The sequence below is a fragment of the Eumetopias jubatus genome, unplaced genomic scaffold, assembly GCF_037043125.1.
Source record: "Eumetopias jubatus isolate StellerSeaLion01/CBP00866 unplaced genomic scaffold, mEumJub1_p1.0 scaffold_6, whole genome shotgun sequence".
Taxonomy (NCBI): Eukaryota; Metazoa; Chordata; class Mammalia; order Carnivora; family Otariidae; genus Eumetopias; species Eumetopias jubatus.
In genome coordinates, this window is record NW_028274812.1 from 23,034,843 (window position 1) to 23,060,178 (window position 25,336).

Below are 25,336 nucleotides of genomic sequence, written 5' to 3' on the forward strand. Positions count from 1 at the left end.
TAAGGTGAAGTTGGTAGTTTCAAAAATGGAACTGGAACTCAGTAAGATTGTTCACCTGACCCAGGAATGCTAAAATGAACTGTTTCTCTTTCAAATGCTTCCCTTCCCTCCAGTAGCTTACAGGTACCCCATCTCCCCATAATTTTTTTCAGTAAAAAAAAGTTTAGAGATTGAATTTTCATGTTTATATTGACTTTTGCAATCCTCTGTTTTGTTTTTTTTTTCTGTTAAATCCACTGGGCAATATATTCAACATCTTGTAGGTGGACAGGAAGAACTTTCGAAGGAGATTTAAAAAAACAACTAAGATAGAACTCATTAATAATTTCATTCTGTTTCTGGATGTGTTTTCTTCCCATTGTCAGCCAGTGTGGGAGGAAAGGGAAGAGTAATGTGGAGCTGAGGGTATGTGTGGGTATGTGCCATCTAAAAGTATTTCATAGAAGAAAAAGTGTTTATTTTTATAATAAAAGTAAAATTTGACATTCCGAATAACAGAGACTATTAATTTATTGTAGTGAAAAGCTACATTCCAGTGCTTTTAAAATTGTTAATCATTAGAGACGTATGTTAATCAAAGGCATACATATGCATATATAAATGTATGTGTATACATACAAAAATGGTAATTTTTGTTACCAGGCTTCAATCTAAAATGTCATTAATCATTCTGTTGCTGTTGCCTTTGGAGAAAATTTGCATAAGACTCAGATAAATCTACCCATTTCTTTACTGTCCTGGAAAAGCATTATCATTCCCAAACTTACAAATTTTAAACAAAGTCAGAAGTTCCCCTCACCTGCTTAAAAGTGAATTCAAGTTAAAATTTCAAATGATAATATCTATACCCACAAAGCTGGTGCACTGCAGTTTTCTCTTTTCAGAACTCTCAGCATCCCTTCCAGCATTGCCTTTTCTGGGCTCCTGCTCTCTCTCTGTCTATACAACCCCAAACCTCGGGCCTGATCGAGTGCAGCCTGCTCTGGGAAGCCATTTGCCACTATTCTAGCCCCTACATAACTCTTCCTGTTCTCGTCATCTATCATGCTTAGAATCACTACCATACATTTTAGCTTTTAGAACTTAACTTTTTAAAATAATTTTTATATGTTGGCTCAGGGCTTTGTTATTGTCTACTTTATTATTTTTTATAACAGCTAGTGCAGTGTTAGACACCTTGCAAATGTTCTTAATTGGTTATTATTTCTGCTGTCTGGTTGTTAGCAAACTGGTGTTATAGACTGGAACCTCTCGTCTCAAAATGGGGACCTCAGACCAGGGCATCAGCATCACCAGAGAACTCTCAGAAGTTGGGCCCCATCCAGACCGATAGAATCAGAATCTGCATTTTAACACACTTCTCTGGTGACTCATTAGCACGTTAAAGTTTTAAAAGCATTGTCGAGGAAGGTTTCTCTCCCTGGGAAGGGTAGAGACCCCAGGAACCTTCAACTGTCCCTTTTGCCAGTGTTGTATTGTAGTCATTTAGGTACCCGCCTGTATCGGAGTGAAACTGCATGCTCTTACTGTAACAGTGAGGTTGGAAATTAGTCTTTACATAGAAACTTCAACCTATAAAAGTGACCAGAAGTCCCTGGTTAAGTATCAGGACTGTATTTATGTTCTGATTCAAGACAACTCTAGATGCAAATCATTAAAATCCCTTTAACTGGCTTCTTTTAGAATTTTCATACTGAGAAGCAAAAAGTATGATTTCCTTTTCCTTAGTTACCTTTTTTTTTTTTTCTTTTTGCACTTGAAGTGCTTACACCCACTCAGCTTGCTATTTTGAACTCTGGGGAAGAAAATTTGTGGGCATCTTGCAGTCTTTCAGGAAACAAGCCTCAGATTAAATATTTGCCACATTTTCTATGTGTTTCTTTCTTCAGGGAATTGGAGAGGCACATCACTCATGCTTTCACTCAACTTGACACATAGGGTGACGTTCAAAGTGTGGATGGAAAATAGCTTCTGTCCTTATTTGCTCATCCTCTTGCAGATATTCCTGGTGTTTCCCCTCCCATTTCTTCTATTTGCCCTTACTTCCCTTTCACTACGGTGTCTAGAATTCTTCAGGTACTCATACATTTTATAAAATATAAGATTCCTTGAGAGTCCCTAGGTTTGTTACATCAAGGAAGATAACACATGGACTCAAATGTGCAACAATATGTACAATACTCTCAGTCAAGTTTACGTTTTTTTAAAAAGATTTATTTGAGAGGAAAAGAGAGGGAGCATGAGTGCAGGAGTGGGGGCGGGGGCAGGGGGAGGGAAGCGACAGAGGGAAAGGGAGAAGCAGGCTCCCCACTGAGCAGGGAGCCTGATGCAAGGCTCCATCCTAGGACCCTGAGATCATGACCCAAGCCCAAAGGAAGATAGATGCTTAACCGACTGAGCCACCCAGAAGCCCCTAGTCAAGTTTATGTTTAAACGAGTATTATAATTTTAAGTTATTTGCATTTCTCTGTTGGTTTTGCTCAATCTTTGAACCTCGTTCGCAGATAGCAGAAATGAGAGACATTGGTTGGGATGGAAAGCGAGAAGGATAAAAGGTTATCGCAGCCATTCAGCTATCTTTTAAATGAATTTGGGCTGGGTCTTGTAAATATACTAAGAAAATAAAGTAGTTGCATGGGATATTATGTTGTGGTGATTGTGTCATTTATATAGTTTAATTTCATCTTTGTTAAGGCAATTAAGATGTTTTATTTAAGATACAACTTACACTTTTCTGCTTAATCACTGTTTGCCTACATGTAAAGGATATTATTCAGGGGATCTTGTGAGGAAGTAACAATTCAGTTGCTGGACTTGAGAAATTAAGTATTTCCAAGCAAGTGAAATGGAAATATGGAAAGACACAGTACAAAGAGTTTTTTAGAATGCAAATATTTATTGAATGTAAAAATGTAATAAACATAGAGATGCACGATAATACACTGTTTTTTACATGGCAAAACAAAATATTGAAAGGATGCTTATGTGATTCAACACAATTCTATTAAAACTTTTGATGAAATTGTTTTGGGTATGGCTGAATATGGAAGGCAAATATTACACTTTAATCAGATAATATAATCTGGGAAAAATGGGTGAGAATTTTGCAAGTATCTATGCACACATAAGGAAATATCAAGGAGTGTTTGAAAAAAACGAGAACAAAGTATCGAATATAGCCCTACTGTAGATTCAAACATATTATAAACAACAATAGTAATTAAAACTGCCCAACATATGAACAGCAAGTTCCTACGATAATGCCAGTCACCTTATATTTACTAGTCTGAACAAAGTTTCCATTTTAAATGTGTAGATCAGTGTAACACAGTGGGAAGCCTGTAAATGGATCCACTCTGATACAATACACACACAAAATATAATATAGCAAGCTTAGTAAATGGTACTGTGGATAAGTTGGAACTTGTCAAACACATGCCAGATATATTAAATGGTTAAAGATCTAAAGATAAATAAACGTACAGAACAATTTGTAGAGAAGTTAATATATACATCGTATTAAAGTGACACTTAAATTCATAAGAAAAAACAGGACTAAAATGTAGTCAAGTTATATGGATAGAGATAATTTTTGTATTAAAAATAAAAGACAATGAAATTATTTTTAAATGGGAGAGTAATTATGGTCACCATTAATATAAAAAGGCAACCTAGAAGTGCCATTTTACATTAAGTAAACCACCAAAAAATTTAATCACATAAGAAAGTGAGGAAGTTTTGTGAAAGTGGAATGCTCAAATATTGTTGGTAGCTTCATAGGTGATTTCAATCTCTTGATATCAGTATGGCTATAAATGTGAAGTCCCTAAAAATACTCATACTCTTTGATTTAACAATCCCGTTTCTGTTGATATTTTAAGAATAGTATTTCTACTATTAGTAGTATCTTTAGTGTTAAAAATAAATGAGAGCAAGTTAAATGTTCCCACACAGAGGAATGGTTGAGGAAATGACTAAGTATGCTAACTATGGAATATTACATGGCTAGTAAAAATGAGAACTATATAAATCACATGGAAATGTAGAATGTGTTTATGAAATATTAAATGAAAAAATCAGAATGCATTGTTATAAGTGTGCTATGAGAGTATCTATGTGAAAAAATGCTTACATGGGCAAATAAATTTATAAACAGTGTACATAATTATGTTTGGGTGATGGGATTGAGAGGTTTTTTTTTTTTGGTTAAAAATGTCTTCAATGTTGTTATGTATTTCTAATGACAAACAAACAAATGGCTAAGTAACTCTGGCTGTTAGGGCACTGCTTTCCAAATGTTATTTTGGAGCCCTGCCAAAATATGCCAAGATGTTTTGGGTCTCTAACAGTCTTAAATTATTCTGTTTCCTTATTCTCCTTGGCCAGTTTTTTACTAGGTTTACACAGAAGCCAGTTACTTGTAACCATGATAAAGAGGGTGGTGTGGAGCCTGTGGTATTTGCCCGTCTGTTCCCTGCTCACTTTGCAAAAACCACCTTCCCTATTTCCCTCCCATCCTGTATTAAGAAGTATCTTTAGCATTGTTGGTGCTCAAAGAAGCTCAATGATGTAAAAGAAAAATAGTGGAATAGTAGTTAGGAAATTTGCCTTCTAGTTGCATGACCTTGGGCAAATGACTGTGACCTTCTGAGTCTCGGTCTCATCATCAATAGAAGGATGGTGTTTGATGACCAGGACTCGGACTAAGTATTAGTCCAGAGATATAAAGACCTCAGAGTTCATAAGCTCACTCCAGGGTGCCAAGTGCTACTCTAAAGTGCTCCTAAAAGGGCAAGTTTACGGTGTCACTGTTGCAACAGTATGGACAGCTAAAGTGTCATGGTTCCTGTATACTACATGGGGTAAACCATTCAGCTAGAGAAAGTCACTCAGGTTCAGCATTGTGCCTACAAATATAGACCAGTTGGTGACAAGCATGATCAAATATTAGCTGATGATAAATTACTCCATTGTTTAGACTATGTAACTGGAATACAAAGTTTCAGATGTATTTAGATTTTCTGATGAAGCCAAAATACCACTGACTGAGGTGTTGTTTTTTTTCCCCCCCTTTTTCCTAATGTGTAGAAGCAGGCAATAAAAACAAATTAAAGGTAAGAAGGTTTAGATTCAACTGTTTTCATTTTAGGCATTGCAGTATTGTGTGGTATAGAAATTATAGGGAACCTATTATCATGTTTTGGGTGTCATTGTTCATTTCTAAGGAAATGAACATTTCTAAAGAATGTTGTATGGTGGTTTGTACACATGAGGCTCACCTGTTATGCAGGCAACAGATCTGTATCTTCTGTGCTAATTAGGAGCAGTCATTTAACTGTATCATCCATACAGGTAGATGACTTTGTACTTACTGCTTTTGAGGTTTGATGTGAGGTGCCCATACCACCACTGAAAAATTCCTAAGTAATTTGAAATCACTGGCCACTCAGATAAGCATAGTTATATTGAAACAAAAACATACTTGCTATATTCTAGATGAAAGACTTTTGAGATTCTGGCTTAATGACTGGCCCCACGCAAGTACTTAAGTCCTTTTATGAGGCAAGAACTACATATTTTAAGAAAGCAGTACTCTAAGAAATAAACAAGCACAGGAAGAAGGATGGTAGATCTAAACTTTTGTACCGGTCAATTTCACATTATTCATTGACAAATCAGCGAGAAAAGGATTCTTAAGAATCTTCAAGCCATTCTGCATCATGAGGGGAAATGCCCTCACTTTTCCTTGGAAAGTGACTAACAGAAGGATAAGTTGTTAAACCGAGTACTAGCACAAAACCATCACGGCAGTAATTCAGAGGTGATATTATAAAGCTAGCTTCCAAACATTATTTGAAAGAGCCTTTGCAACTTTCATCCAAGGCCTAGAAAAGTACAAAAATATTTTCACAGCTCTAGATATTCAAGTGTGAAAAATGGGTACGTTGTACCAACTCTTTCTTGAATAGCAGTTAAGCCTAGAATCTAGACATTAGATTGTCTTGAAAGTGAAAACGTATTTCCCATGACTACTGTGGAATTCTACTTAGTGTGTATAATTTTTGCTATTTGCCTTCTCCATTGTTAGGACCATTTTTGTTTTGGGTTAGTTTTTCTTTTCTTTTCTTTTCTCTCTCTCTCTTTTTTTTTTTTTTGAGCGTCTACCTTCTAATAGTGGATAGCAAATCTATTTCAACCTTTTTTAAATACTGAGATTAGCTAAATTAATTTTACTAATATGTGTGGTGGGATTAGAGAGGAGTGGCAATATGTGGCTAATTCCAAATTGCGTGATAAAAAATCATGTGTTTATGGCTTTGGGATAGGTTTGTGATCTTTCACTTGAATATGGTTGGGTTTGATGTTCTGGGACTTTAAAACATACTAAATCTACCCTAGGGAGACTCGATTTGGGAGTAGGTGGCTGCTGTCCAACTTTGCATCTTACTCTTCTGCTCAGCCCTCCAGCAGCCCGTTTATTTTAGGCTCTCATCAGCTGAGATAGACTTTGCTTTCTTTCAAACTTTCTCTTGGAGCCGAGATAGTAATTTAATATTTGGGCTTTAGAAAAGGTGTGTCTTCTGGTAAAGTGAATGGGATTAACTGATACTATTTATAAACCTAATTAAGCTGTTTAGGGTCTTTAGTAGAACAAACACTTTCTGTGGGAGACCAGGTATAACATTCTGAGAATGCTTTCAAAATTCTTGCCAGTGAATTCTCTCCAAATGATTGATCTTAGGTATTAGTTTATATTCCTCAACAGAGCTTATATGTAACTAGAGTTTAACTGCTTTAAGGAACCGCAACCTACACATTTGCATTGCATTGGTAAATTAATAAGAATCAGTGAACTGAATTCCAAAGCAATCAGTTGCCTCTTTTTCTCACATCTAATTTTACATATCCTAACTAACATTATATAGTCATTGCTTCTGTGTGCCAATCAGTACTGACAGTAAACTCTTATGCTCTCACATTTATTGGGTTATTTCATTGCTTTCTCTATGCTTGAACATTCATTTTGCCCAAAATTGGAAAATTTACTTTAGTTGACAGATGCTTTTGTTGTTTTATACTTTTAAGAAGCACAGTAACTTAGGAGAAGATTTGATAAGAATCTTGTTTTGATTTATGTGTTATTAATGTATTGATCCTATAATGCTTCTCTGGTTTAAACACTACTTGTTTTTGTTTTTGTTTTCCTTTCCTCATTAGGTGGAGTCTTTGAATTTTTAAAAAGACAATGGTAATGAGATCCACTTGAAAAATTAAGTGAATTGATTTGGTTGGAACACTCTTTTACCAATTCATTAACATTCAGCTGCTGGGTAAGTTGAGTCAAGTGCTTTTCATATGGTTTGATTTCAAAATTATTGGAAAGATCTTTTAAGCAAAATATTAAGCTTTATGTGAAATTTTGGCACTAATGATTTGAGGCCCTTACTACCTGTGAAAGATGTTTGGGATGCCATCTAAATGAACATGATTGTAAGTTTTTACAATATTTCTGGAAATGGACCAGTTAAAAAGATGAGAAAATTAGAAAATGTTGTCACTTGTAGTTTGGAACCAGATACTTTTAGTTACAATTTTAGTAATTATTTGCTTGTTGAAATCTTGAAGTAATGTAAGAATATCAGGTTTTACTGTTAGTGAGATATTTATGTGTAATTGTACTGTATCGCATCATATTCAAATCTAAAATCTAATGAACATTTTGAGTAAATTAGTATCTCTCTTTATTTAAGCCATTCTCATTTTACAGAAAGCTTGGTTTCTGTTATAAGAATAGAAACCTTAAAGTCTTGCTCAATTCAGCTTCCTTATTGCACTATGTTTCTGTGGAAAGCTCTCGAGGTAGAGAACTCCTAACCAAGAGGAGTTCAGGCTTTTAGCAAATTACCGGTGCTGCCAAGACAGAATTTAGTGGGAACAGGACTTTGGCTACTGCTAAAATGTCAGTATAGTAAAGCCTGCTCTGTCAAACAGATTTTTGGCATCAGAAGTCTAAACGATACTGATTTTAAGGTTTGGTAATTTTTTTTTTTTTTAATCCAGGCAAACTCATGCTTTAATTAACCCTTTACACAGTAACAGAAAATTTGGAAAAATATTTGTGTTTCTAGTCCATGTCACAAGATTTGAGTTTCTGAAATTCTGGATTTTATGCACAATTCTAGATTGTACAGCTTGTTGTTTAATTTTCCTCTGAATGAACTGAAGCTATTTAAAAACGTGATGAATGATAATGAGTAAGAGAAGAAAGTGCCTAATCATTTGGGGAGAAGACTTTGAAACCAAACTAATAGTGTCTGCTTCATCTATGAGCATCTTTTTTTTTTTTTTTTCACCTATGAACATCTTAAGACCTGCTGAGGTCAGGTGGTTTTTCAGGGATATGGTTGCATAATTCATATGATGCCAATTGCTTTATGTTTGTCTGAAATGATCTCCCTTGAGACAACTGCCCTGGAACTTGATTTGTTAGTGTGGCTTTTGAGTATTCAGTGAGTCTAGAAATAAATATCAAGCCTGGAAACCCCAGGACATCTTTTTATTTTGTCTGTAAGGCTCATGAGCCAAGATTTATTTGTGACCAGTAATTTACATTGTTATGGGCATATGGTGCCAATTCAGAAAAAAAGAAAAATTGGATAATTAAAGGGATATAAGGCAGTTAGATGAAAAACTCTTCAGGAAGAGAAATGTTAAAAGAAAGTTTCAAAATTAATTCTTCAATAGCTATAAGAGATGTTAGAAAATGAAAATGAATACTGCACACCACTAACCTAAATGTCTTTGTTTGCCATACTTAATTCTCCGTGTACTCACGAGTTTGGCTTTTACAGTTATTCACAAAGTACGCCATGGTGTTACAGTTAAATTTCGGTGGGTGGGACCTAACTTAAGGGATGTTTAGGAGACTGCACAGATTACGCTCTGGGAGTGCTGCCTGAGAACACACATGGCCTGGACATTGAGTACAGCTGGCCTTCTTATTAATCACACCGTGCGTTTTGGGAACCTCTGCTTTAAAAGTCAGCTCATTGGGGTCACTGTGTTTTAAAGTAATAATAATTTCTTTTGTCAAATAAATTCATAAGATTATATGAGGATTAAACTCCTAGCAGGTAGTAATAACTATTAGTGTTTATGATGATGGTTAGGAGTGGTAATGGTAGTTGTGTCATTATTTAAACATGACAATAGTTAACATTTTATTAATCATGTGACTGGTTCTTTAGCCTGTCGTTGAGGACAGAACTCATAGAGATGGGTACGTTTTCTCAATTAAACCAAATACTTTGGCTAAGAAACACTTCATATGAAATTGGCATGGTTTTTATGATGTCTGCGTTGTGTATAATCAGTAGTCTCTCCCTGACTTTGTCTGTGAACCTGACTTTGTCCATTAGTCCAAGTGAGGAACTTTTTTTCAAATAATACATTTTAAAAATTTGCCCAATTTCCCCACCCTGAACTGATAGTAAATAGAAAACAGTTTCTAAGAAAGGAAAACCCTCACCAGTAGGATGATCTTTCTCTTATGACACTTTTTGTAAAATATAGTGAAAACAAGAGATTTTATCTTTTTATCAATAATATTGCTCCTCATTTGTTGCCATTTTCTTTCGTGTAGCCAATGCTTTTGATTCGTCTTGAAATTATTCATTTTAAGGTAATAATAGCTGGACTATGGACCTTTAACAATGTGCTCAGATTTATATTCTTTCATTGCGTCAGATGTAATTATTAAAGAATTATGTAAGTTGTGGGGCGCTTGGGTAGTGCAGTCCTTTAAGCATCTGCCTTTGGCTCAGGTCATGATCTCAGGGTTCTGGGATCAAGCCCGAATCGGGTTCCCTGCTCACTGGGGAGCCTGCTTCTTGTACGCTCTCTCTCTCTCTCAAATAAATAAATGAAATATTTAAAAAAAAAAAGAACTATGTAGGTGGCATTTCTTCTTTAAGCTGAGGAAAGGTAAGAAGGAAGCTGAGAATTCTTAACATGTTCTGTGAGTTGGGCTCTGTGCTACAGGTGCTTAATCTTTTTAGAGTAAAAATTAAGAATCCCATATTCACTTGAGGAAATTGGGTTTCAGAGCAGTTAATTACTTAGCTGAGAATTACATAGTCATTATATTTAGTAATTTTTGGAGCCAGAAGTTATTGAAATCCAAATTTAATTTATAAATAATAAAATAGAATAATTAAATAAATTAAATAAATAATTTAAATATATATGTCATTAATTACACAAATGGGGAAAATGAAAGGGAGGAAACTTTTAATCCATTCTATTTGGATACGTTTTAGCAGATTTTATGAAGATTTGATAAAGTTGCAAATTAAATTTACTCTCCTCTCTGTGGGTTTGATACAATTTTCCCAACTGTCACATAGAATTCAGAGTAGACCTTATGAGCATCAATGTTTTGTGGCCTTCAAAATGTTTCCTTTTATGTGGGGTCATTTTTATAGTTTTTCAGATGCATACAGCTCTGCTGTATGGGTCCTTTACACTTTTAGGTAACTGAAGAAAGTGTCAGTATTTATGAATGAGTATTACCAGACCGAATCTCTACCAGGGCCACTATTTCTTTTGCCATTACAGTCTGTGTGAATGGAGCCCGTTACTTAGCTTTTTGGGCCACATGGGTTCATTTTTCCCAAATTATTTCTTTCACTCTTGACACACACCTGATACCTCCTGCTTTGGTCTTCACGGATTTCTCCTGGCTATGCCTTCATTCATTCCCACATTTAATACCTTACCCCTTCAGAATGTATTCATCATTCAGTCAACAGGCGTTAAGTAAACCAGCAGTATGAACAAAGCACATTTTGTTCCATGAGCGTTTTTTAGTCGTCAGAAAACCGACTGAGGGTTGCTGTTATATCATTTCATAGTGTTCCCTTCTGCCTATCCTTCTTGCTTCCCGACTTTAGCTTGCACTCAAGGGTGGTTGTGGGGGTAAACCTCTAATCTTTTACTCTCCACACAAAACCTATGCAATAGGACTTAGTAATTATATTCCTTGTTTCTCTGATGACGTGAATTACCATTTGTGTAATGCTCTAGTTTACAAATGGTTTCCATGTTACATTATCTCACTTTAGGCAATAACTGTTATGTACATACCTCTCACATTTTATTTTGTGTATGAGGAAACGGAGGCTCAGGGGGATACAACTGAGTGATTTGCTCAAAGTCGCAGCACTGGTGAGTCATGGAAGCAGACTTTAACTCTGGTTCCCGCAACGTTAGATAGCGTATCACTCGCTGCCAGGTCACCGGTCTGGTTGACTGCCAGTATTCAAATATTGGAGCTTTGTTGATGCAGTCACTATATTCTGTTCAGTATGAATCAAATAAGGAAATAAGAGCTATCTGGAAGTTTTGGAGAAGAATCAGGTCTCTTAGGGAATATTGGAGGCAGTGTACCTTTACCTTCCTTGATGATACTGTTTAGTTCACCCAGTCACTCTCCCTGCTTTGAGAATCTCACAAACTCCAGGCAACATCCCTATTAGATGAAGAATAGCCTTTGAGATTCTGATTCTCTTGGATAGTTTTCATAATAAATTGCTAAAGTGGATATTGGCCAAAATGACTCACTTAGAGATCTTTATTTTTGAACCTGATATCACATTGACTTCTCATCCATGAATTGTCAAAAGACAAATTAACTTTGCAATTTCCTACCTCATCTATTATTTGCATTATTGTTTTTTTGGTTAATTGCTCTTTACTGATATGAGAATCTGGTTAACTATTTTATTTTAGTATTACTCATCTTCATGTTTTACCCCATTTCTCTCTGAATCCTCTTAACAATTTTTTACTTCTCTCATGTTACTTTTTGTATGGATTTTTGTGCTTTATATTAAAGTGACTTATGTGAAGTTTTTCTCTCATATGCCACCCTGTAAGCTGCTTGAGGGCAAAAGCTGTGTCTTTACTTTGTGGGTGTCCTCTTCAGCCTTGAAAATGGTGAATGAAAAAAAAAGAGTAGATATTCAATAAATATTTGTTGAATTCAATAACAATATTTGGCTGTGAGTTTTCTTTTAAAATTCATTTTGGGGACTGAAAATTTATACCTGGGCGCAGACTTAATTTTAATCATATTAGTGAGATGAGTCAGCAAGTCTTACACTTATTAAATATCCAGAGCAGAGCCATAAGAATAAATTTTGTGTTCTTTTAGAGATCTTTTTGAATGCAAAAAAATCTCCTCTCTGGAGAAAAACAATACTCTCCCCCACAAATAAAACAAAACAAAAACCCCTTTATTCCCCTGACAAGGACATTTTATTATCCTTTTCTTGACCATGGGAACAAAAAACAATTGACCTCTGAAAAGATTTGATGAGGTAAAATAAAACATGGCCTCTGAAGTAAAGGGTTCCTGGGAGATACAGGTGTAAATGTAATGTGAATGTGGGGTACAGCTGTCTTTGACTCAGGGGGGAGGGTATGCATTTAATTTGGTCTGTGGTGGTGGGAAGGTCCTGAATATTGTTGAGCAGAAGAGAGACACAGTCAGAGCTGCACATTAGGAAGATGAATCCAGCCCTGTTGTGCTGGATGATGTCGGGGGTAGTAATGAGTGTGGGGGGGGGATGGTGAGGGTGGGGTGCGGGGGCTAGTGGTGAGGGTGGGATGCAAGGGGTAGTGATGCGGGTTGGGTACGGCAGACGGTGGTGAAGGTGGGGTGTCGGAGTGTAGTAATGAGTGTGGGGTGTAGGGTAACGGTGAGAGTGGGGTGTGGGGGTAGTAATGAGGGTGGGGTGTCAGAGGGTAGTAATGAGGGTGGGGTGCAAGGGGTAGTGGTGAGGGTGGGATGCGGGGGGTAGTGGTGAGGGTGGGGTGCTGGGGGTAGTGGTGAGGGTGGGGTGCTGGGGTAGTGGTGAGGGTGGGGTGCGGGGGGTTGTATTGAAGGTGGGTGTTGGAGGGTTGTAATGAGGTTGGGGTGTCGGGGGTAGTGGTGAGGGTGGGGTGTGGGGGTAGTAATGAAGATGGGGTGTCAGAGCTTAATAATGAGGGTGAGGTGCTGGGGGTAGTGGTGAGGGTAGAGTGCGGGAGGTAGTGGTGAGGGTGGGGTCTGGGGGTAATAATGAGGGTGGGGTGCGTGGGGTAGTAATGGGGGTGGGGTGTCAGAGGGTAGTAATGAGGGTGGGGTGCAGTGGTAGTGGCGAGGGTGGGGTGTGGGGGGTAGTAATGAAGGTGGGGTGTCAGAGCATAATAATGAGGGTGAGGTGCTGGGGGTAGTGGTGAGGGTAGGATGGGTGTAGTGATGAGGGGGGGTGCAGGGGGTAGTGGTGAGGGTGGGGTGCGGGGGTAGTAATAAGGGTAGGATGCGGGGGGTAGTGGTGAGTGTGGGGTGCGGGGGGTAATGGTGAGGGTGGGGTGCAGGGTTAGTAATGAGGGTGGGGTGCGGGGTGTAGTGGTGAGGGTAGGATTGGGGGTAGTGGTGAGGGTAGGGTGGGGGGGTAGTGGTGAGGATGGGGTGCGGGGGTAGTGGTGAGGGTGGGGTGTGGGGGGGTAGTAATGAAGGTGGGGTGTCAGAGCATAATAATGAGGGTGAGGTGCTGGGGGTAGTGGTGAGGGTGGGGTGCAGGGTTAGTAATGAGGGTGGGGTGCGGGGTGTAGTGGTGAGGGTAGGATGGGGGTAGTGGTGAGGGTGGGGTGTGGGGGGTAGTGGTGAAGATGGGGTGTGGGGGGGTAGTAATGAGGGTGGGGTGCAGGGTGTAGTGGTGAGGGTAGGATGGGGGATAGTGGTGAGGGTGGGGTGTGGGGGGTAGTGGTGAAGATGGGGTGTGGGGGGGTAGTAATGAGGGTGGGGTGCAGGGTGTAGTGGTGAGGGTAGGATGGGTGTAGTGATGAGGATAGGGTGCAGGGGGTAGTGGTGAGGGTAGGGTGGGGGGGTAGTGGTGAAGGTGGGGTGCGGGGGTAGTGGCGAGGGTGGGGTGTGGGGGGGTAGTAATGAAGGTGGGGTGTCAGAGCATAATAATGAGGGTGAGGTGCTGGGGGTAGTGGTGAGAGTAGGATGGGTGTAGTGATGAGGGGGGTGCAGGGGGTAGTGGTGAGGGTGGGGTGCATAGACGCAAGAGTCCCTGAAAGCACAGAAGCCACTTAAGAGGCATTTACATGAGTCTGCCCAAGAGCTGTCACCTCATGGTGTGCCTTTTACCTCTCCTCCCACACTTCCATCACAGACAAAGCTACTTTTAGAAAACTTCAGTGAACACTTGAACCCAGGTTCAGGGGATTCTTTTTGACTTAACTTCTTCAGTCTCTTCCTCAGTTTCCCACTTCTCAGGTATGCATCATGGTACCCTTGTGGCTACTTTCTGCTCAAACTGGTTTCCTTAAGACTCTCCTGATACTTGCACAGGTCACCGCCTCTCCTCATTATCCCTAGATTCCATATCCCTGAGGATACTCTGCCTAGACCTGTCCTTTAGGAATTTGCCAGTTGGACCCAGAGTACCTTCTGATCTGATTTTGTGCAGTAGGATCTCAGACAGGTGTGGAGGGCCTGAGCTGGAGAGGTAGCAGTAAGGATTGATAGGTCGCAGATAATATAAGGGAGGGTGCGCAGTAAGCCAATGTAGGGCTGCCTGATTGGGTATAGGTGGTTTGTGTGTGTGTGTTCGTGTGTGTGTGTGTTTGTGTGTACGTGTGCACTTGCGTGTGTGCCATCTGGGGGTAGGGGAGAGGGAGGAAGCTGTCAATGATGACACAAGGCTTTGAGCCTGGGAGTTTGAATGTTACTTTTAATAGGAAAAGAGAAGTAAAAAGAGAAACTGGTTTCAGTAATAGGGTGATGAACTTGATTGTAAACTAGTTGAATTTGAGATAAAAGTAGATAAAAAGCATATATTTTATACTACTTGACTTTTCTTTTTCCGTGAGGGTTGATAGTTGGAAACAGGAATTCACTGGAAGACCTGAGTCTTCTTCCTCTTTTTGCTGTCCTTAAGTATTTCCCAAGAGCTTAGGATAGTTTTAGGTTTTCTCAACCTTACCCCTGCCAAAATCCCCCACAAATTCACCTCCTTAGGAACATGTGTACTTGTCAGAGTACTCACAACAGCCAGAAGTGTGCCTTTCAGCATCCAAAAATAAAAACAGGGGGAAAACAGCTATCTTTTCCTTTTGAGGAGCATAATCATTGTCATCTCACGACTTGCTGAAATAGCACAGCAAAGGAACATTTTTTGGCAGGCTGGAAAATCTAGGGAATGCGCAAACACATGCACTGCTCTTTTGCTAGGATGTATTCAGCTGGAGCAGTCCACTTCAGGGAAGCGGTGGGATTTTTACTTCAGCATTAAAATTTTAAAAAATGTATTAGCTATTTGAATCTAAGGTTATTCTCTCAATTGGTAGTGTTTCTAACAACAAAATCCTTAGGTTCTTAAATTTGATGGTGGCAGTGAGTTGGCGGGTTCTAGCGGAATCCATCCCCATCCCCATCCACTGAGGAGTTTTTGAATTTCAGAAAAGATACTCTTGATTAAATCAGTTTAAGAGCATATAATGATCCTGTAATTATCATTTGTCATTACCTTGTGTACTAATGATTAAAGCAAACATTTAATAACTATAGGGCGGTAAATATATTTTAGATCTTGAGCCATAAAAAGATTTCCATTAACAGAATGTTTTGTGCACAAATAAATTATTCATTGACTGTAGCAGAGCTTAATTCTGTCATCAGCCTTAAGTGGAAATTTTGAGAACACCAATCACAGATGCCAGTTCTAACTTGGCTTGAGCCCCCATCCTTCTTACATGGAACCTGAGCTTTTTTGGCTATTTGTAAAAGCTTCAGTTAGGTTAAATTCAATGAATATTTATGACATTTCTGCCATACGCAATTTAGTGCTCTGGTGGTTGGAGGAATAAAATGATGAGGAAGTCTGCATCTTAGCCTTTAAGCTGCTTATCAAATCTAAAAGAGAGATACTACTACATACCTGACTTGGATAGAAGAAAGCTTAGGTAGCGTTCCCAGAGATGTGTAAGTAAAATGTGTTGCCCATTCAGAGGAAGAAATCATATGCACTTTCTTGTGGGTATGTGAGTGGGAAGGGCTTAGGGATCAGGAAGTCTTTCCTGAGGAGGGCTTTAAGGATGGGCAACATTTTGACAGGTGGAGAGAATTATATCCAGATAGGCAAAGAAACAGGTGGATGATGTGGGTGTCCTCATGGAGTGAAAAGTAACATGTTGTGTTTGTTAGTGAGGGAGAAGACATGGAAGAAACAGAAAGAATGGTGTCAAGAGATCTGGTGTGTAGAGGGCCTTTAATGTGTAGTTAGCACATTCATTTGGTAGACACCAGAGACCCTTTATCCATTTTTGAGTAAAGGAGTAACATGATTAGATTATATTTTTGAAATAAAACTCACTTCACCTTATAGGTAAGAGGTAGAAAACTGGAGGTAGAGAAGGTAGAAGCTATTGGGATAGTCTCCATGAGAATTTACTGGGTTCTCAACTGGGTTGGTTGAAATAGGAATACACAGGAAGGGACAGATGGGATTAAATTATCTGCAGGTTTTGGCCTGTGATTGGCAATGGAGGGGTGGGAAACAGGAAGAAGTTAAAGATTCTGTTCAGTTCAACAACTTCAGTAGACTTTCAAATCCCACTAATATTTATGGAAAGCCAGGCATGTGCAAAACACTGGTGCTTGGTGCTAGAGGTGTGTACTGATGAAAGCAAGTGTGGTCCCCTTTCCAAGTATCCGAAAACTTAGGTGTGGTTATAAAATATGTCCTTGGTTAACTGAAATCCAAACCAGATCATGATCAGTGTCATAGCAGGAGTGGACAAAGGGTTATGAGAACACAAAGGAGAGAGGTATTAATTTTGACACTGGAAAAGTGGGAAGCGTACAGGGGAGAAGATGCTTCATCTGGGCCTGGAAGATCAGATAGAGGATAGATTCCAAAGTATTTTAGCTATCAGAATTGTAGCTGGAAACCAAGAGAGGCAAGTAGCAAAGAAGCTAAGAGGGGAGGAACTTCATAGGAAGAAGAGCTTCTACTTATTGTCTATTGTGTGTCTGATTTTGAGCTGTGAGCTCAATATTTAAGGAAGGTATGTCTAACAATGTCAAGTGCTGCAAAGTAGTCACCAATGATTCTGATCCAAGAAAGGGCCACTGTCTTTGGCAGTTTAAGGATCCTGGGTGGCTTTTGAAGAGATTTCAGTAGGGTGGGGGTGGGAACATTCTAAAGGTTACAACTTGTCGTCAAGATATAATAAAACTACATCAGTGAAAGAAAAAGCTGAACTTCTTTCAGTGATTCCTCCTTAATGGGTCAAATTTACATAAACCTTGGTAGATCTTAGTGCTCTGGCTGGTCTTAGAGGTATCACCTGAGACTATGTTAGTCCTGAGAAGTCTTTGCAAATTATTTAAATATTGCAAAAATGTTAGATTCTTAGATTATTGTCTCAGAAGTAAAAGATTTCAACACTTATTATCAGCTTCCTCCTTCCTCCTTCCCACTCCTTCCCTTTACGCACCCAGCTGGTTATGGTGAGCACATTTACCACACCCTTGGCTCAGGGTCAGGGAAGTCCTCGGGCTCTCCTTGGCCCTTTTCCCATGTGGGAGATTTCCATAGAGAACAATCCAGGGAAGTCCGTGCCTGGGCATGTGTGCGCGTGCGTGCGGACACACACACACACACACACACACACACACACACACACACACGCACACCCCCCCCCACTTCTTTTCCTGTCCTCCAGGATATTGATGTGCCAATAAACAGACAAAATACATAGTCATACACAGGCATATTGTGTTGCATTCAGCTTGAGGAAACTTCCGGAATGATGCAGGAATCTGGTAGGAGGCAGGAGGGATACCACTTACAGTTTAACATTTACGAATAATAATAGAACTTAAAGAAAAATTTTAAATCGCCTTGCTAAGATGAATAGCATATTACTATGGAATGTAAAGGAAAAAAGGTGAAATTTATATCATAGTTATATTTGGTTGATTTTTGGTGTATGTGTGTTTCAAATCAATTACTTCAGCGAACTGGGCACAATAAAAGAACTTTCCCAGAGGTGCCCATATTAATACAAAGGAGAATTTTAAATTATATCAGACTACCTTGCAATTTTAAAGGAATAAAAGGGGGGCACCTGGGTGTTTCAGTCGGTTAAGCGTCTGCCTTCCGCTCAGCTCATGATCAGAGGAAACTGGGATCGAGCCCCTCGCTGGGCTCCCTGCTCAGCGGGGAGCCTGCTTCTCCCTCTGCATGGCGCTCCCCCTACTTGTGCGCATGCTCTCTCTCTTGCTCTGACAAATAAATAAAATCTTAAAAAAAATAAAAGGAATAGAAGGAGAGAAATTAAAAGGAATAGAATAGAGGAAGAAGCAATTGCTCCTTAACCCCACAAATGCATAATAGTACTTGTGAAGTATGTTAAATGTGAGTGTATTTATAATTGTTCATTCATTCATCTGTTCATTCCTTTGATCACTCAATCAATAAACATTTACTGAGTTCCTATTGTATTCCTGACTGGGGACTGGGAAATATAGCTGAGTAGAGAAGAGAATTGTAACATTTTAGATAAAATACATCCTTCTTATGTGTTCAGTCGGCTAGAATGTGGTAATCCACTTAATTAGATTGATGGGGGTGAGACTCCTCAGAGCTTCTGAAGAAATTGCCATGCGTTCTTGTCAGACTTTACCTATTACAGCTGTGGGATTCTTTTTCCCTAAGAATTGAATGGGCAAGATATTTTATCTGGCTGCTTTTCCCCCTGTCTCAGCGGAAGCCCTGGGATAGATATTTGTTTCTTTGTACATACATGTAAATATCCTAAATATCCTCAGGGAATTCCCTAAATGTAGGGACCTATTCTTCCTTTGAAAGCACTGTCAAGATTTTTTCAACTAGCTATTGAACTGAGGAGTGAGAAGGGACAGTGAGACTGACTCAGGCTAGTCTCCCAGAAAATCTGAGAATGTAGGGATATGTCCCTTGCCAGTTAATTCTTTCTCTTTTTACTCTTTTGTTTATTATGTCTCCTTGCCTCATTTTTATGATTTTCTACTTTTTTTGTGGTGATGTGGCTCATAGGTTTCTGTCTCACAAGACTTATTTTATTGTAATTTCAGCTTGGTGATATGGTATGCGAGGACAAGGCCTTCAGTTTTTATCCCTAATTGCTTTGCAGCATACATTCATGAATATTTGGGTCAGTGTAACATGCCACCATGTTTACCTCTATTTTAAATAGTTAAAATTCAAGTTGAACTGAGAAACCTATGGGATCTTCATCACAGAACTCTTAATCTCAAGTTCTTTTGTTTCCAAAGCATATAAAACATAGTATGTGCATAAATGGCAATAATTTTCATTCTGTCAAAATGTAAATTTTGAGTTTTGGGAGTTGATGAACATATTAACATATTTTATAGACTTTCTAAAATATTTTAATTAAACTATGTTAATATGGAAGCTTATTATGCATATTTTAAGACTGCCGTAACCCAAGTTGGGAAGTATTTATTTGACAAAGATAAAATGTTTACGTGGACTTTTTTAATTCTAGAGAGAAAAAAGAAGTTAATTTCATTTTGGTGTTTTCTAAATGGTTTGCATCTGTGCCTGTATTATTTTCTAAACCATACGTATTTCCTTACACCTTGTATCTGTGGCCACAGAGAAGACAAGAACTACTTTGATGTGTGTATATGGATCATTTGTTCATTCACTGATTCATTCATTCATTCATTCATTCATACAGAATAGGAATGGAAGGAAGTTGAACAATGACCATATTTTTGATTCTGATAAATGCAAGATAAACTAATGGGTTTTTGCTGGGAAATACAGTATTAGTGATGGGGACTGAACAACATGGAAACGTAAGGTTGTACATGGATGGAAAATTGCTGTCTCATCAGGAAATATATAATAGCATTTTGATAAACAATTAATTATGAAATTCCCTTTGATCACATACAGGTCAAAGAGATACAGTCTTTTCAAAGTATTGAGCACTCTGTATGTGCTTTTCAATTTACATGTTGTGAACCTTTACCAGCTGGCAGGAACAAGACTTGAAATACTTTGGTTAGTTATCTACAACTTTTCCACTAGTCACAGTAAAAGTAGAGCTCTTCCGAGTCATCATATAACCTTTATAATATCTGTCCACTTAGGATTTTACTTTAAAATATAGAAGTGAGCTAGTGAATGAAGATAATGTTGTCATTTATTTGAAGATATTTATTACTTTATTTTAAATATTGCTAGATTAATCAGACTTTACTATTTTTAATGTACCCTATCTTACATGTACATGTTTGATGCGTTTTGGAAATCTGATGAAAATTTAAATTAAAATAATATCCATGTTAACATTGGCACTGTGAATGATTCTTCAGAACAGATGTAATTAGTTAACATTTTCTGAAGAACACATTTTTAAATCTTTTTACTCACAATAAAACTATCATTTAAACCCTCTTTTGCATATCTTAGAGAATCAAGTTTGGAAATGTTCTGTGTAGTTTCTGTAATGTCTATTATAATTAGATCTTGCATTTCTACATTTATTAATAATATGTAGAATAACTTATAAGAAGGATGACTCTTAATAACTAAATGATTTCTAAGTTTTATTTTCTAACATTATCAGAGCCTTAATAAGTGATTTCTGAATTGAATAATACCAATATTACATGGCCACATATAAACATTACGTGGTGGTTCACTGTTGGGGGGAGGAAGTGGTGATTAACTAGAAAGGTCATTGGTTGAAATGTCAGGAAGCCACCTAGGTTCTTACCCTGGATCTCAGAGAATAGCTGACAGACCTTGAGCAAGTAGCTCAGGCCTCCCATATCCCAATACCCACCTTCTTGATTTTATATACATATTATTATTATATATGTATTGTATATATATACACACATACACATATAATGAGATTTCTCTATATATCTGCAAAACCTCTAAAATTCTTTCTCGGTTTAAAACATGAAAATCAAGACTTTGTACAGATCTTTTTTAAAAATTTTTTTTAAATTTTTTTTAAGATTTTATTTATTTATTTGAGAGAGAGAATGAGATAGAGAGAGAGCATGAGACAGGGGAGGGTCCGAGGGAGAAGCAGACTCCCTGCCGAGCAGGGAGTCTGATGCGGGACTCGATCCCGGGACTCCAGGATCATGACCTGAGCCGAAGGCAGTCGCTTAACCAACTGAGCCACTCAGGCGCCCCCAAATTTTTTAATTGTTATGCTAATCACCATACATTACATCATTAGTTTTTGATGTAGTGTTCCATGATTCATTGTTTGTGGATAACACCCAGTGCTCCATGCAGAATGTGCCCTCTTTAATACCCATCACCAGGCTAACCCATCCTCCCACCCCCCTCCCTTCTAGAACCCTCAGTTTGTTTTTCAGAGTCCATTGTCTCTTGTGGTTCGTCTCCCCCTCTGATTTCCCCCCCTTCATTTTTCCCCACCTACTATCTTCTTCTTCTTCTTCTTCTTTTTTTTCTTAACATTGATTACATTATTTGGTTCAGAGGTACAGATCTGTGATTCAACAGTCTTGCACAATTCACAGCACTCACCATAGCACATACCCTCCCCAATGACTATCACCCAGCCACCCTATCCCTCCCACCCCCCTACTCCAGCAACCGTCAGTTTGTTTCCTGAGATTAAAGATTCCTCATATCAGTGAGGTCATATGATACATGTCTTTCTCTGATTGACTTATTTCGCTCAGCATAACACACTCCAGTTCCATCCACTTCGTTGCAAATGGCAAGATCTCATTCCTTTTGATGGCTGCATAATATTCCATTGTATATGTATACCACTTCTTCTTTCTCCATTCATCTGTCGATGGACATCTTGGCTCTTTCCACAGTTTGGCTATTGTGGACATTGCTGCTATAAACATTAGGGTGCACGTACGCCTTCGGATCCCTACATTTGTATCTTTGGGGTAAATACCGAGTAGTGCAATTGCTGGATCGTATGGTAGCTCTATTTTCAACTGTTTGAGGAACCTCCATACTGTTTTCCGGAGTGGTTGCACCAGCTTCCATTCCCACCAACAGTGTAGGAGGGTTCCCCTTTCTCCGCATCCCCGCCAACATCTGTCGTTTCCTGACTTGTTAATTTTAGCCATTCTGACTGGTGTGAGGTGGTATCTCATCGAGGTTTTGATTTGGATTTCCTTGATGCTGAGCGATGTTGAACACTTTTTCATGTGTTTGTTGGACATTTGGATGTCTTCTTTGGAAAAGTGTCTGTTCATGTCTTCTGCCCATTTCTTGATTGGATTATTTGTTCTTTGGGTGTTGAGTTTGATAAGTTCTTTATAGATTTTGGTTGCTAGCCCTTTATCTGATATGTCATTTGCAAATATATTCTCCCATTCTGTTGGTTGTCTTTTGCTTTTGTTGACTGTTTCCTTTGCTGTGCAAAAGCTTTTGATCTTGATGAAGTCCCAATAGTTCATTTTTGCCCTTGCTTCCCTTGCCTTCGGAGGTGTTTCTAGGAAGAATTGGCTGCGGCTGAGGTCTAAGAGGTTTCTGCCTGTGTTCTCCTCAAGGGTTTTAATGGATTCCTGTCTCACATTTAGGTCTTTCATCCATTTTGAGTCTATTTTTGTGTGTGGTGTAAGGAAATGGTCCAGTTTCATTCTTCTGCATGTGGCTGTCCAATTTTCCCGACACTATTTGTTGAAGAGACTGTCTTTTTTCCATTGGACATTCTTTCCTGCTTTGTCGAAGATTAGTTGACCATAGCGTTGAGGATCCATTTCTGGGCTCTCTATTCTGTTCCACTGATCTATGTATCTGTTTTTGTGCCAGTACCATACTGTCTTGATGGTAACAGCTTTGTAATAGAGCTGGAAGTCTAGAATTGTGATGCCGCCAGTTTTGCTTTTCTTTTTCAACATTCCTCTGGCTATTCGGGGTCTTTTCTGGTTCCATACAAATTTTAGGATTATTTGTTCCATTTCTTTGAAACAAGTGGATGGTATTTTGATGGGGATTGCATTGAATGTGTAGATTGCTCTAGGTAGCATTGACATCTTCACAATGTTTGTTCTTCCAATCCATGAGCATGGAACGTTTTTCCATTTCTTTGTGTCTTCCTCAATTTCTTTCATGAGTATTTTATAGTTTTCTGAGTACAGATTCTTTGCCTCTTTGGTTAGATTTATTCCTAGGTATCTTATGGTTTTGGGTGCAATTGTAAATGGGATCGGCTCCTTAATTTCTCTGTCTTCTGTCTTGTTGTTGGTGTATAGGAATGCCACTGATTTCTGTGCATTGATTTTTATATCCTGCCACTTTACTGAATTCCTGTATGAGTTCTAGCAGTTTTGGGGTGGAGTCTTTTGGGTTTTCCATGTAAAGTATCATAACATCTGCAAACAGTGAGAGTTTGACTTCTTCTTTGCTGATTTGGATGTCTTTGATTTCTTTTTGTTGTCGGATTGCTGTGGCTAGGACTTCTAATACTATGTTGAATAGCAGTGGTGATAGTGGACATCCCTGCCATGTTCCTGACCTTAGGGGGAAAGCTCTCAGTTTTTCCCCGTTGAGAATGATATTCGTTGTAGGTTCTTCATAGATGGCTTTTATGATATTGAGGTATGTACTCTGAAGAGTTTTGATCAAGAAAGGATGCTATACTTTGTCAAATGTTTTTTCTGCATCTATTGAGAGGATCATATGTTTCTTTTTCTTTCTTTTGTTAATGTATTGTATCACGTTGATTGATTTGTGGATGTTGAACCAACCTTGCAGCCCAGGGATAAATCCCACTTGGTCGTGGTGAATAATCCTTTTAATGTAGTGTTGGATCTTATTGGCTAGTATTTTGGTGAGAATTTTTGCATCCATGTTCATCAAGGATATTGGTCTGTAATTCTCCTTTTTCATGGGGTCTTTGGTTTTGGGATCAAGGTAATGGTGGCCTCATAAATCGAGTTTGGAAGTTTTCCTTCCATTTCTATTTTTTGGAACAGTTTCAGAAGAATAGATATTAATTCTTCTTTAAATGTTTGGTAGAATTCCCCTGGGATGCCATGTGGCCCTGGGCTTTTGTTTGTTGGCAGATTTTTGATGATTGCTTCAATTTCCTTAGTGGTTATAGGTCTGTTCAGGTTTTCTATTTCTTTCTGGTTCAGTTTTGGTAGTTGATACATCTCTAGGATGTATCTTCCAGGTTATCTAATTTGCTGGCATACAGTTGCTCATAATATGTTCTTATAATTGTTTGTATTTCCTTGGTGTTGGTTGTGATCAATCACAATCATGTGTTTCATTCATGATTTTGTTGTTTTAGGTCATTTCTCTTTTCTTTTTGATAAGTCTGGCCAAGGATTTGTCAATCTTGTTAATTCTTTCAAAGAACCAGCTCCTAGTTTTTTTGATCTGTTCTATTGTTCTTTTGGTTTCTATTTCATTGATTTCTGCTCTGATCTTTATTATTTCTCTTCTCCTGCTGGGTTTAGGCTTTATTTGCTGTTTTTTCTCTAGCTCCTTTAGGTATAGGGTTAGGTTGTGTATTTGAGACTTTTCTTGTTTCTTGAGAAAGGCTTGTATTGCTATATACTTTCCTCTTAGGACTGCCTTTGCTGCATCCCAAAGATTTTGAACAGTTGTGTTTTCATTTTCATTGGTTTCCATGAATTTTTTTAATTCTTCTTTAATATCCTGGTTGACCCATTCATTCTTTAGTAGGTTGCTCTTTAGCCTCCATGTATTTGAGTTCTTTCCGACTTTCCTTTGTGATTGAGTTCTAGTTTCAAATCACTGTGGTCTGAAAATATGCAGGGGACAATCCCAATATTTTGGTACCAGTTGAGACCTGATTGGTGACCTAGGATGTGATCTATTCTGGAGAATGTTCCATGGGCACTAGAGAAGAGAATGTGTATTCCGTTGCTTTGGGATGGAGTGTTCTGACTATGTCTGTGAAGTCCATTTGGTCCAGTGTGTCATTTCAAGTCTTTATTTCCTGTTGATCTTTTGCTTAGATGATCTGTCCATTTCAGTCGGGGGGGTGTTAAAGTCCCCCACTGTTATTGTATTGTTGTCAATGTGTTTCTTTGCTTTTGTTATTAATTGCCTTATATAATTGTCTGCTCCCATGTTAGGGGCATAGATATTTACAACTGTTAGATCTTCTTGTTGGATAGACCCTTTAAGTAGGATATAGTGTCCTTCCTCATCTCTTATTACAGTCTTTGGTTTAAAATCTAATTTGTCTGATATAAGGATTGCCACCCCAG

The 25,336-nt window shown here is 38.4% G+C and overlaps 1 protein-coding gene across 4 annotated transcripts in view; it reads left to right on the top strand.

The window, feature by feature from the left end:
* Positions 1–25,336, top strand: part of HIVEP2 (HIVEP zinc finger 2) — a 205,112-nt gene that overhangs the window by 105,595 nt on the left and 74,181 nt on the right. For all 4 annotated transcript variants that reach the window (XM_028121383.2, XM_028121382.2, XM_088023861.1 and 1 more), the window contains exon 2: positions 7,219–7,331. The gene's annotated coding sequence lies outside the window, so the exon portion shown is untranslated. The remainder of the gene's footprint in view (positions 1–7,218; positions 7,332–25,336) is intronic.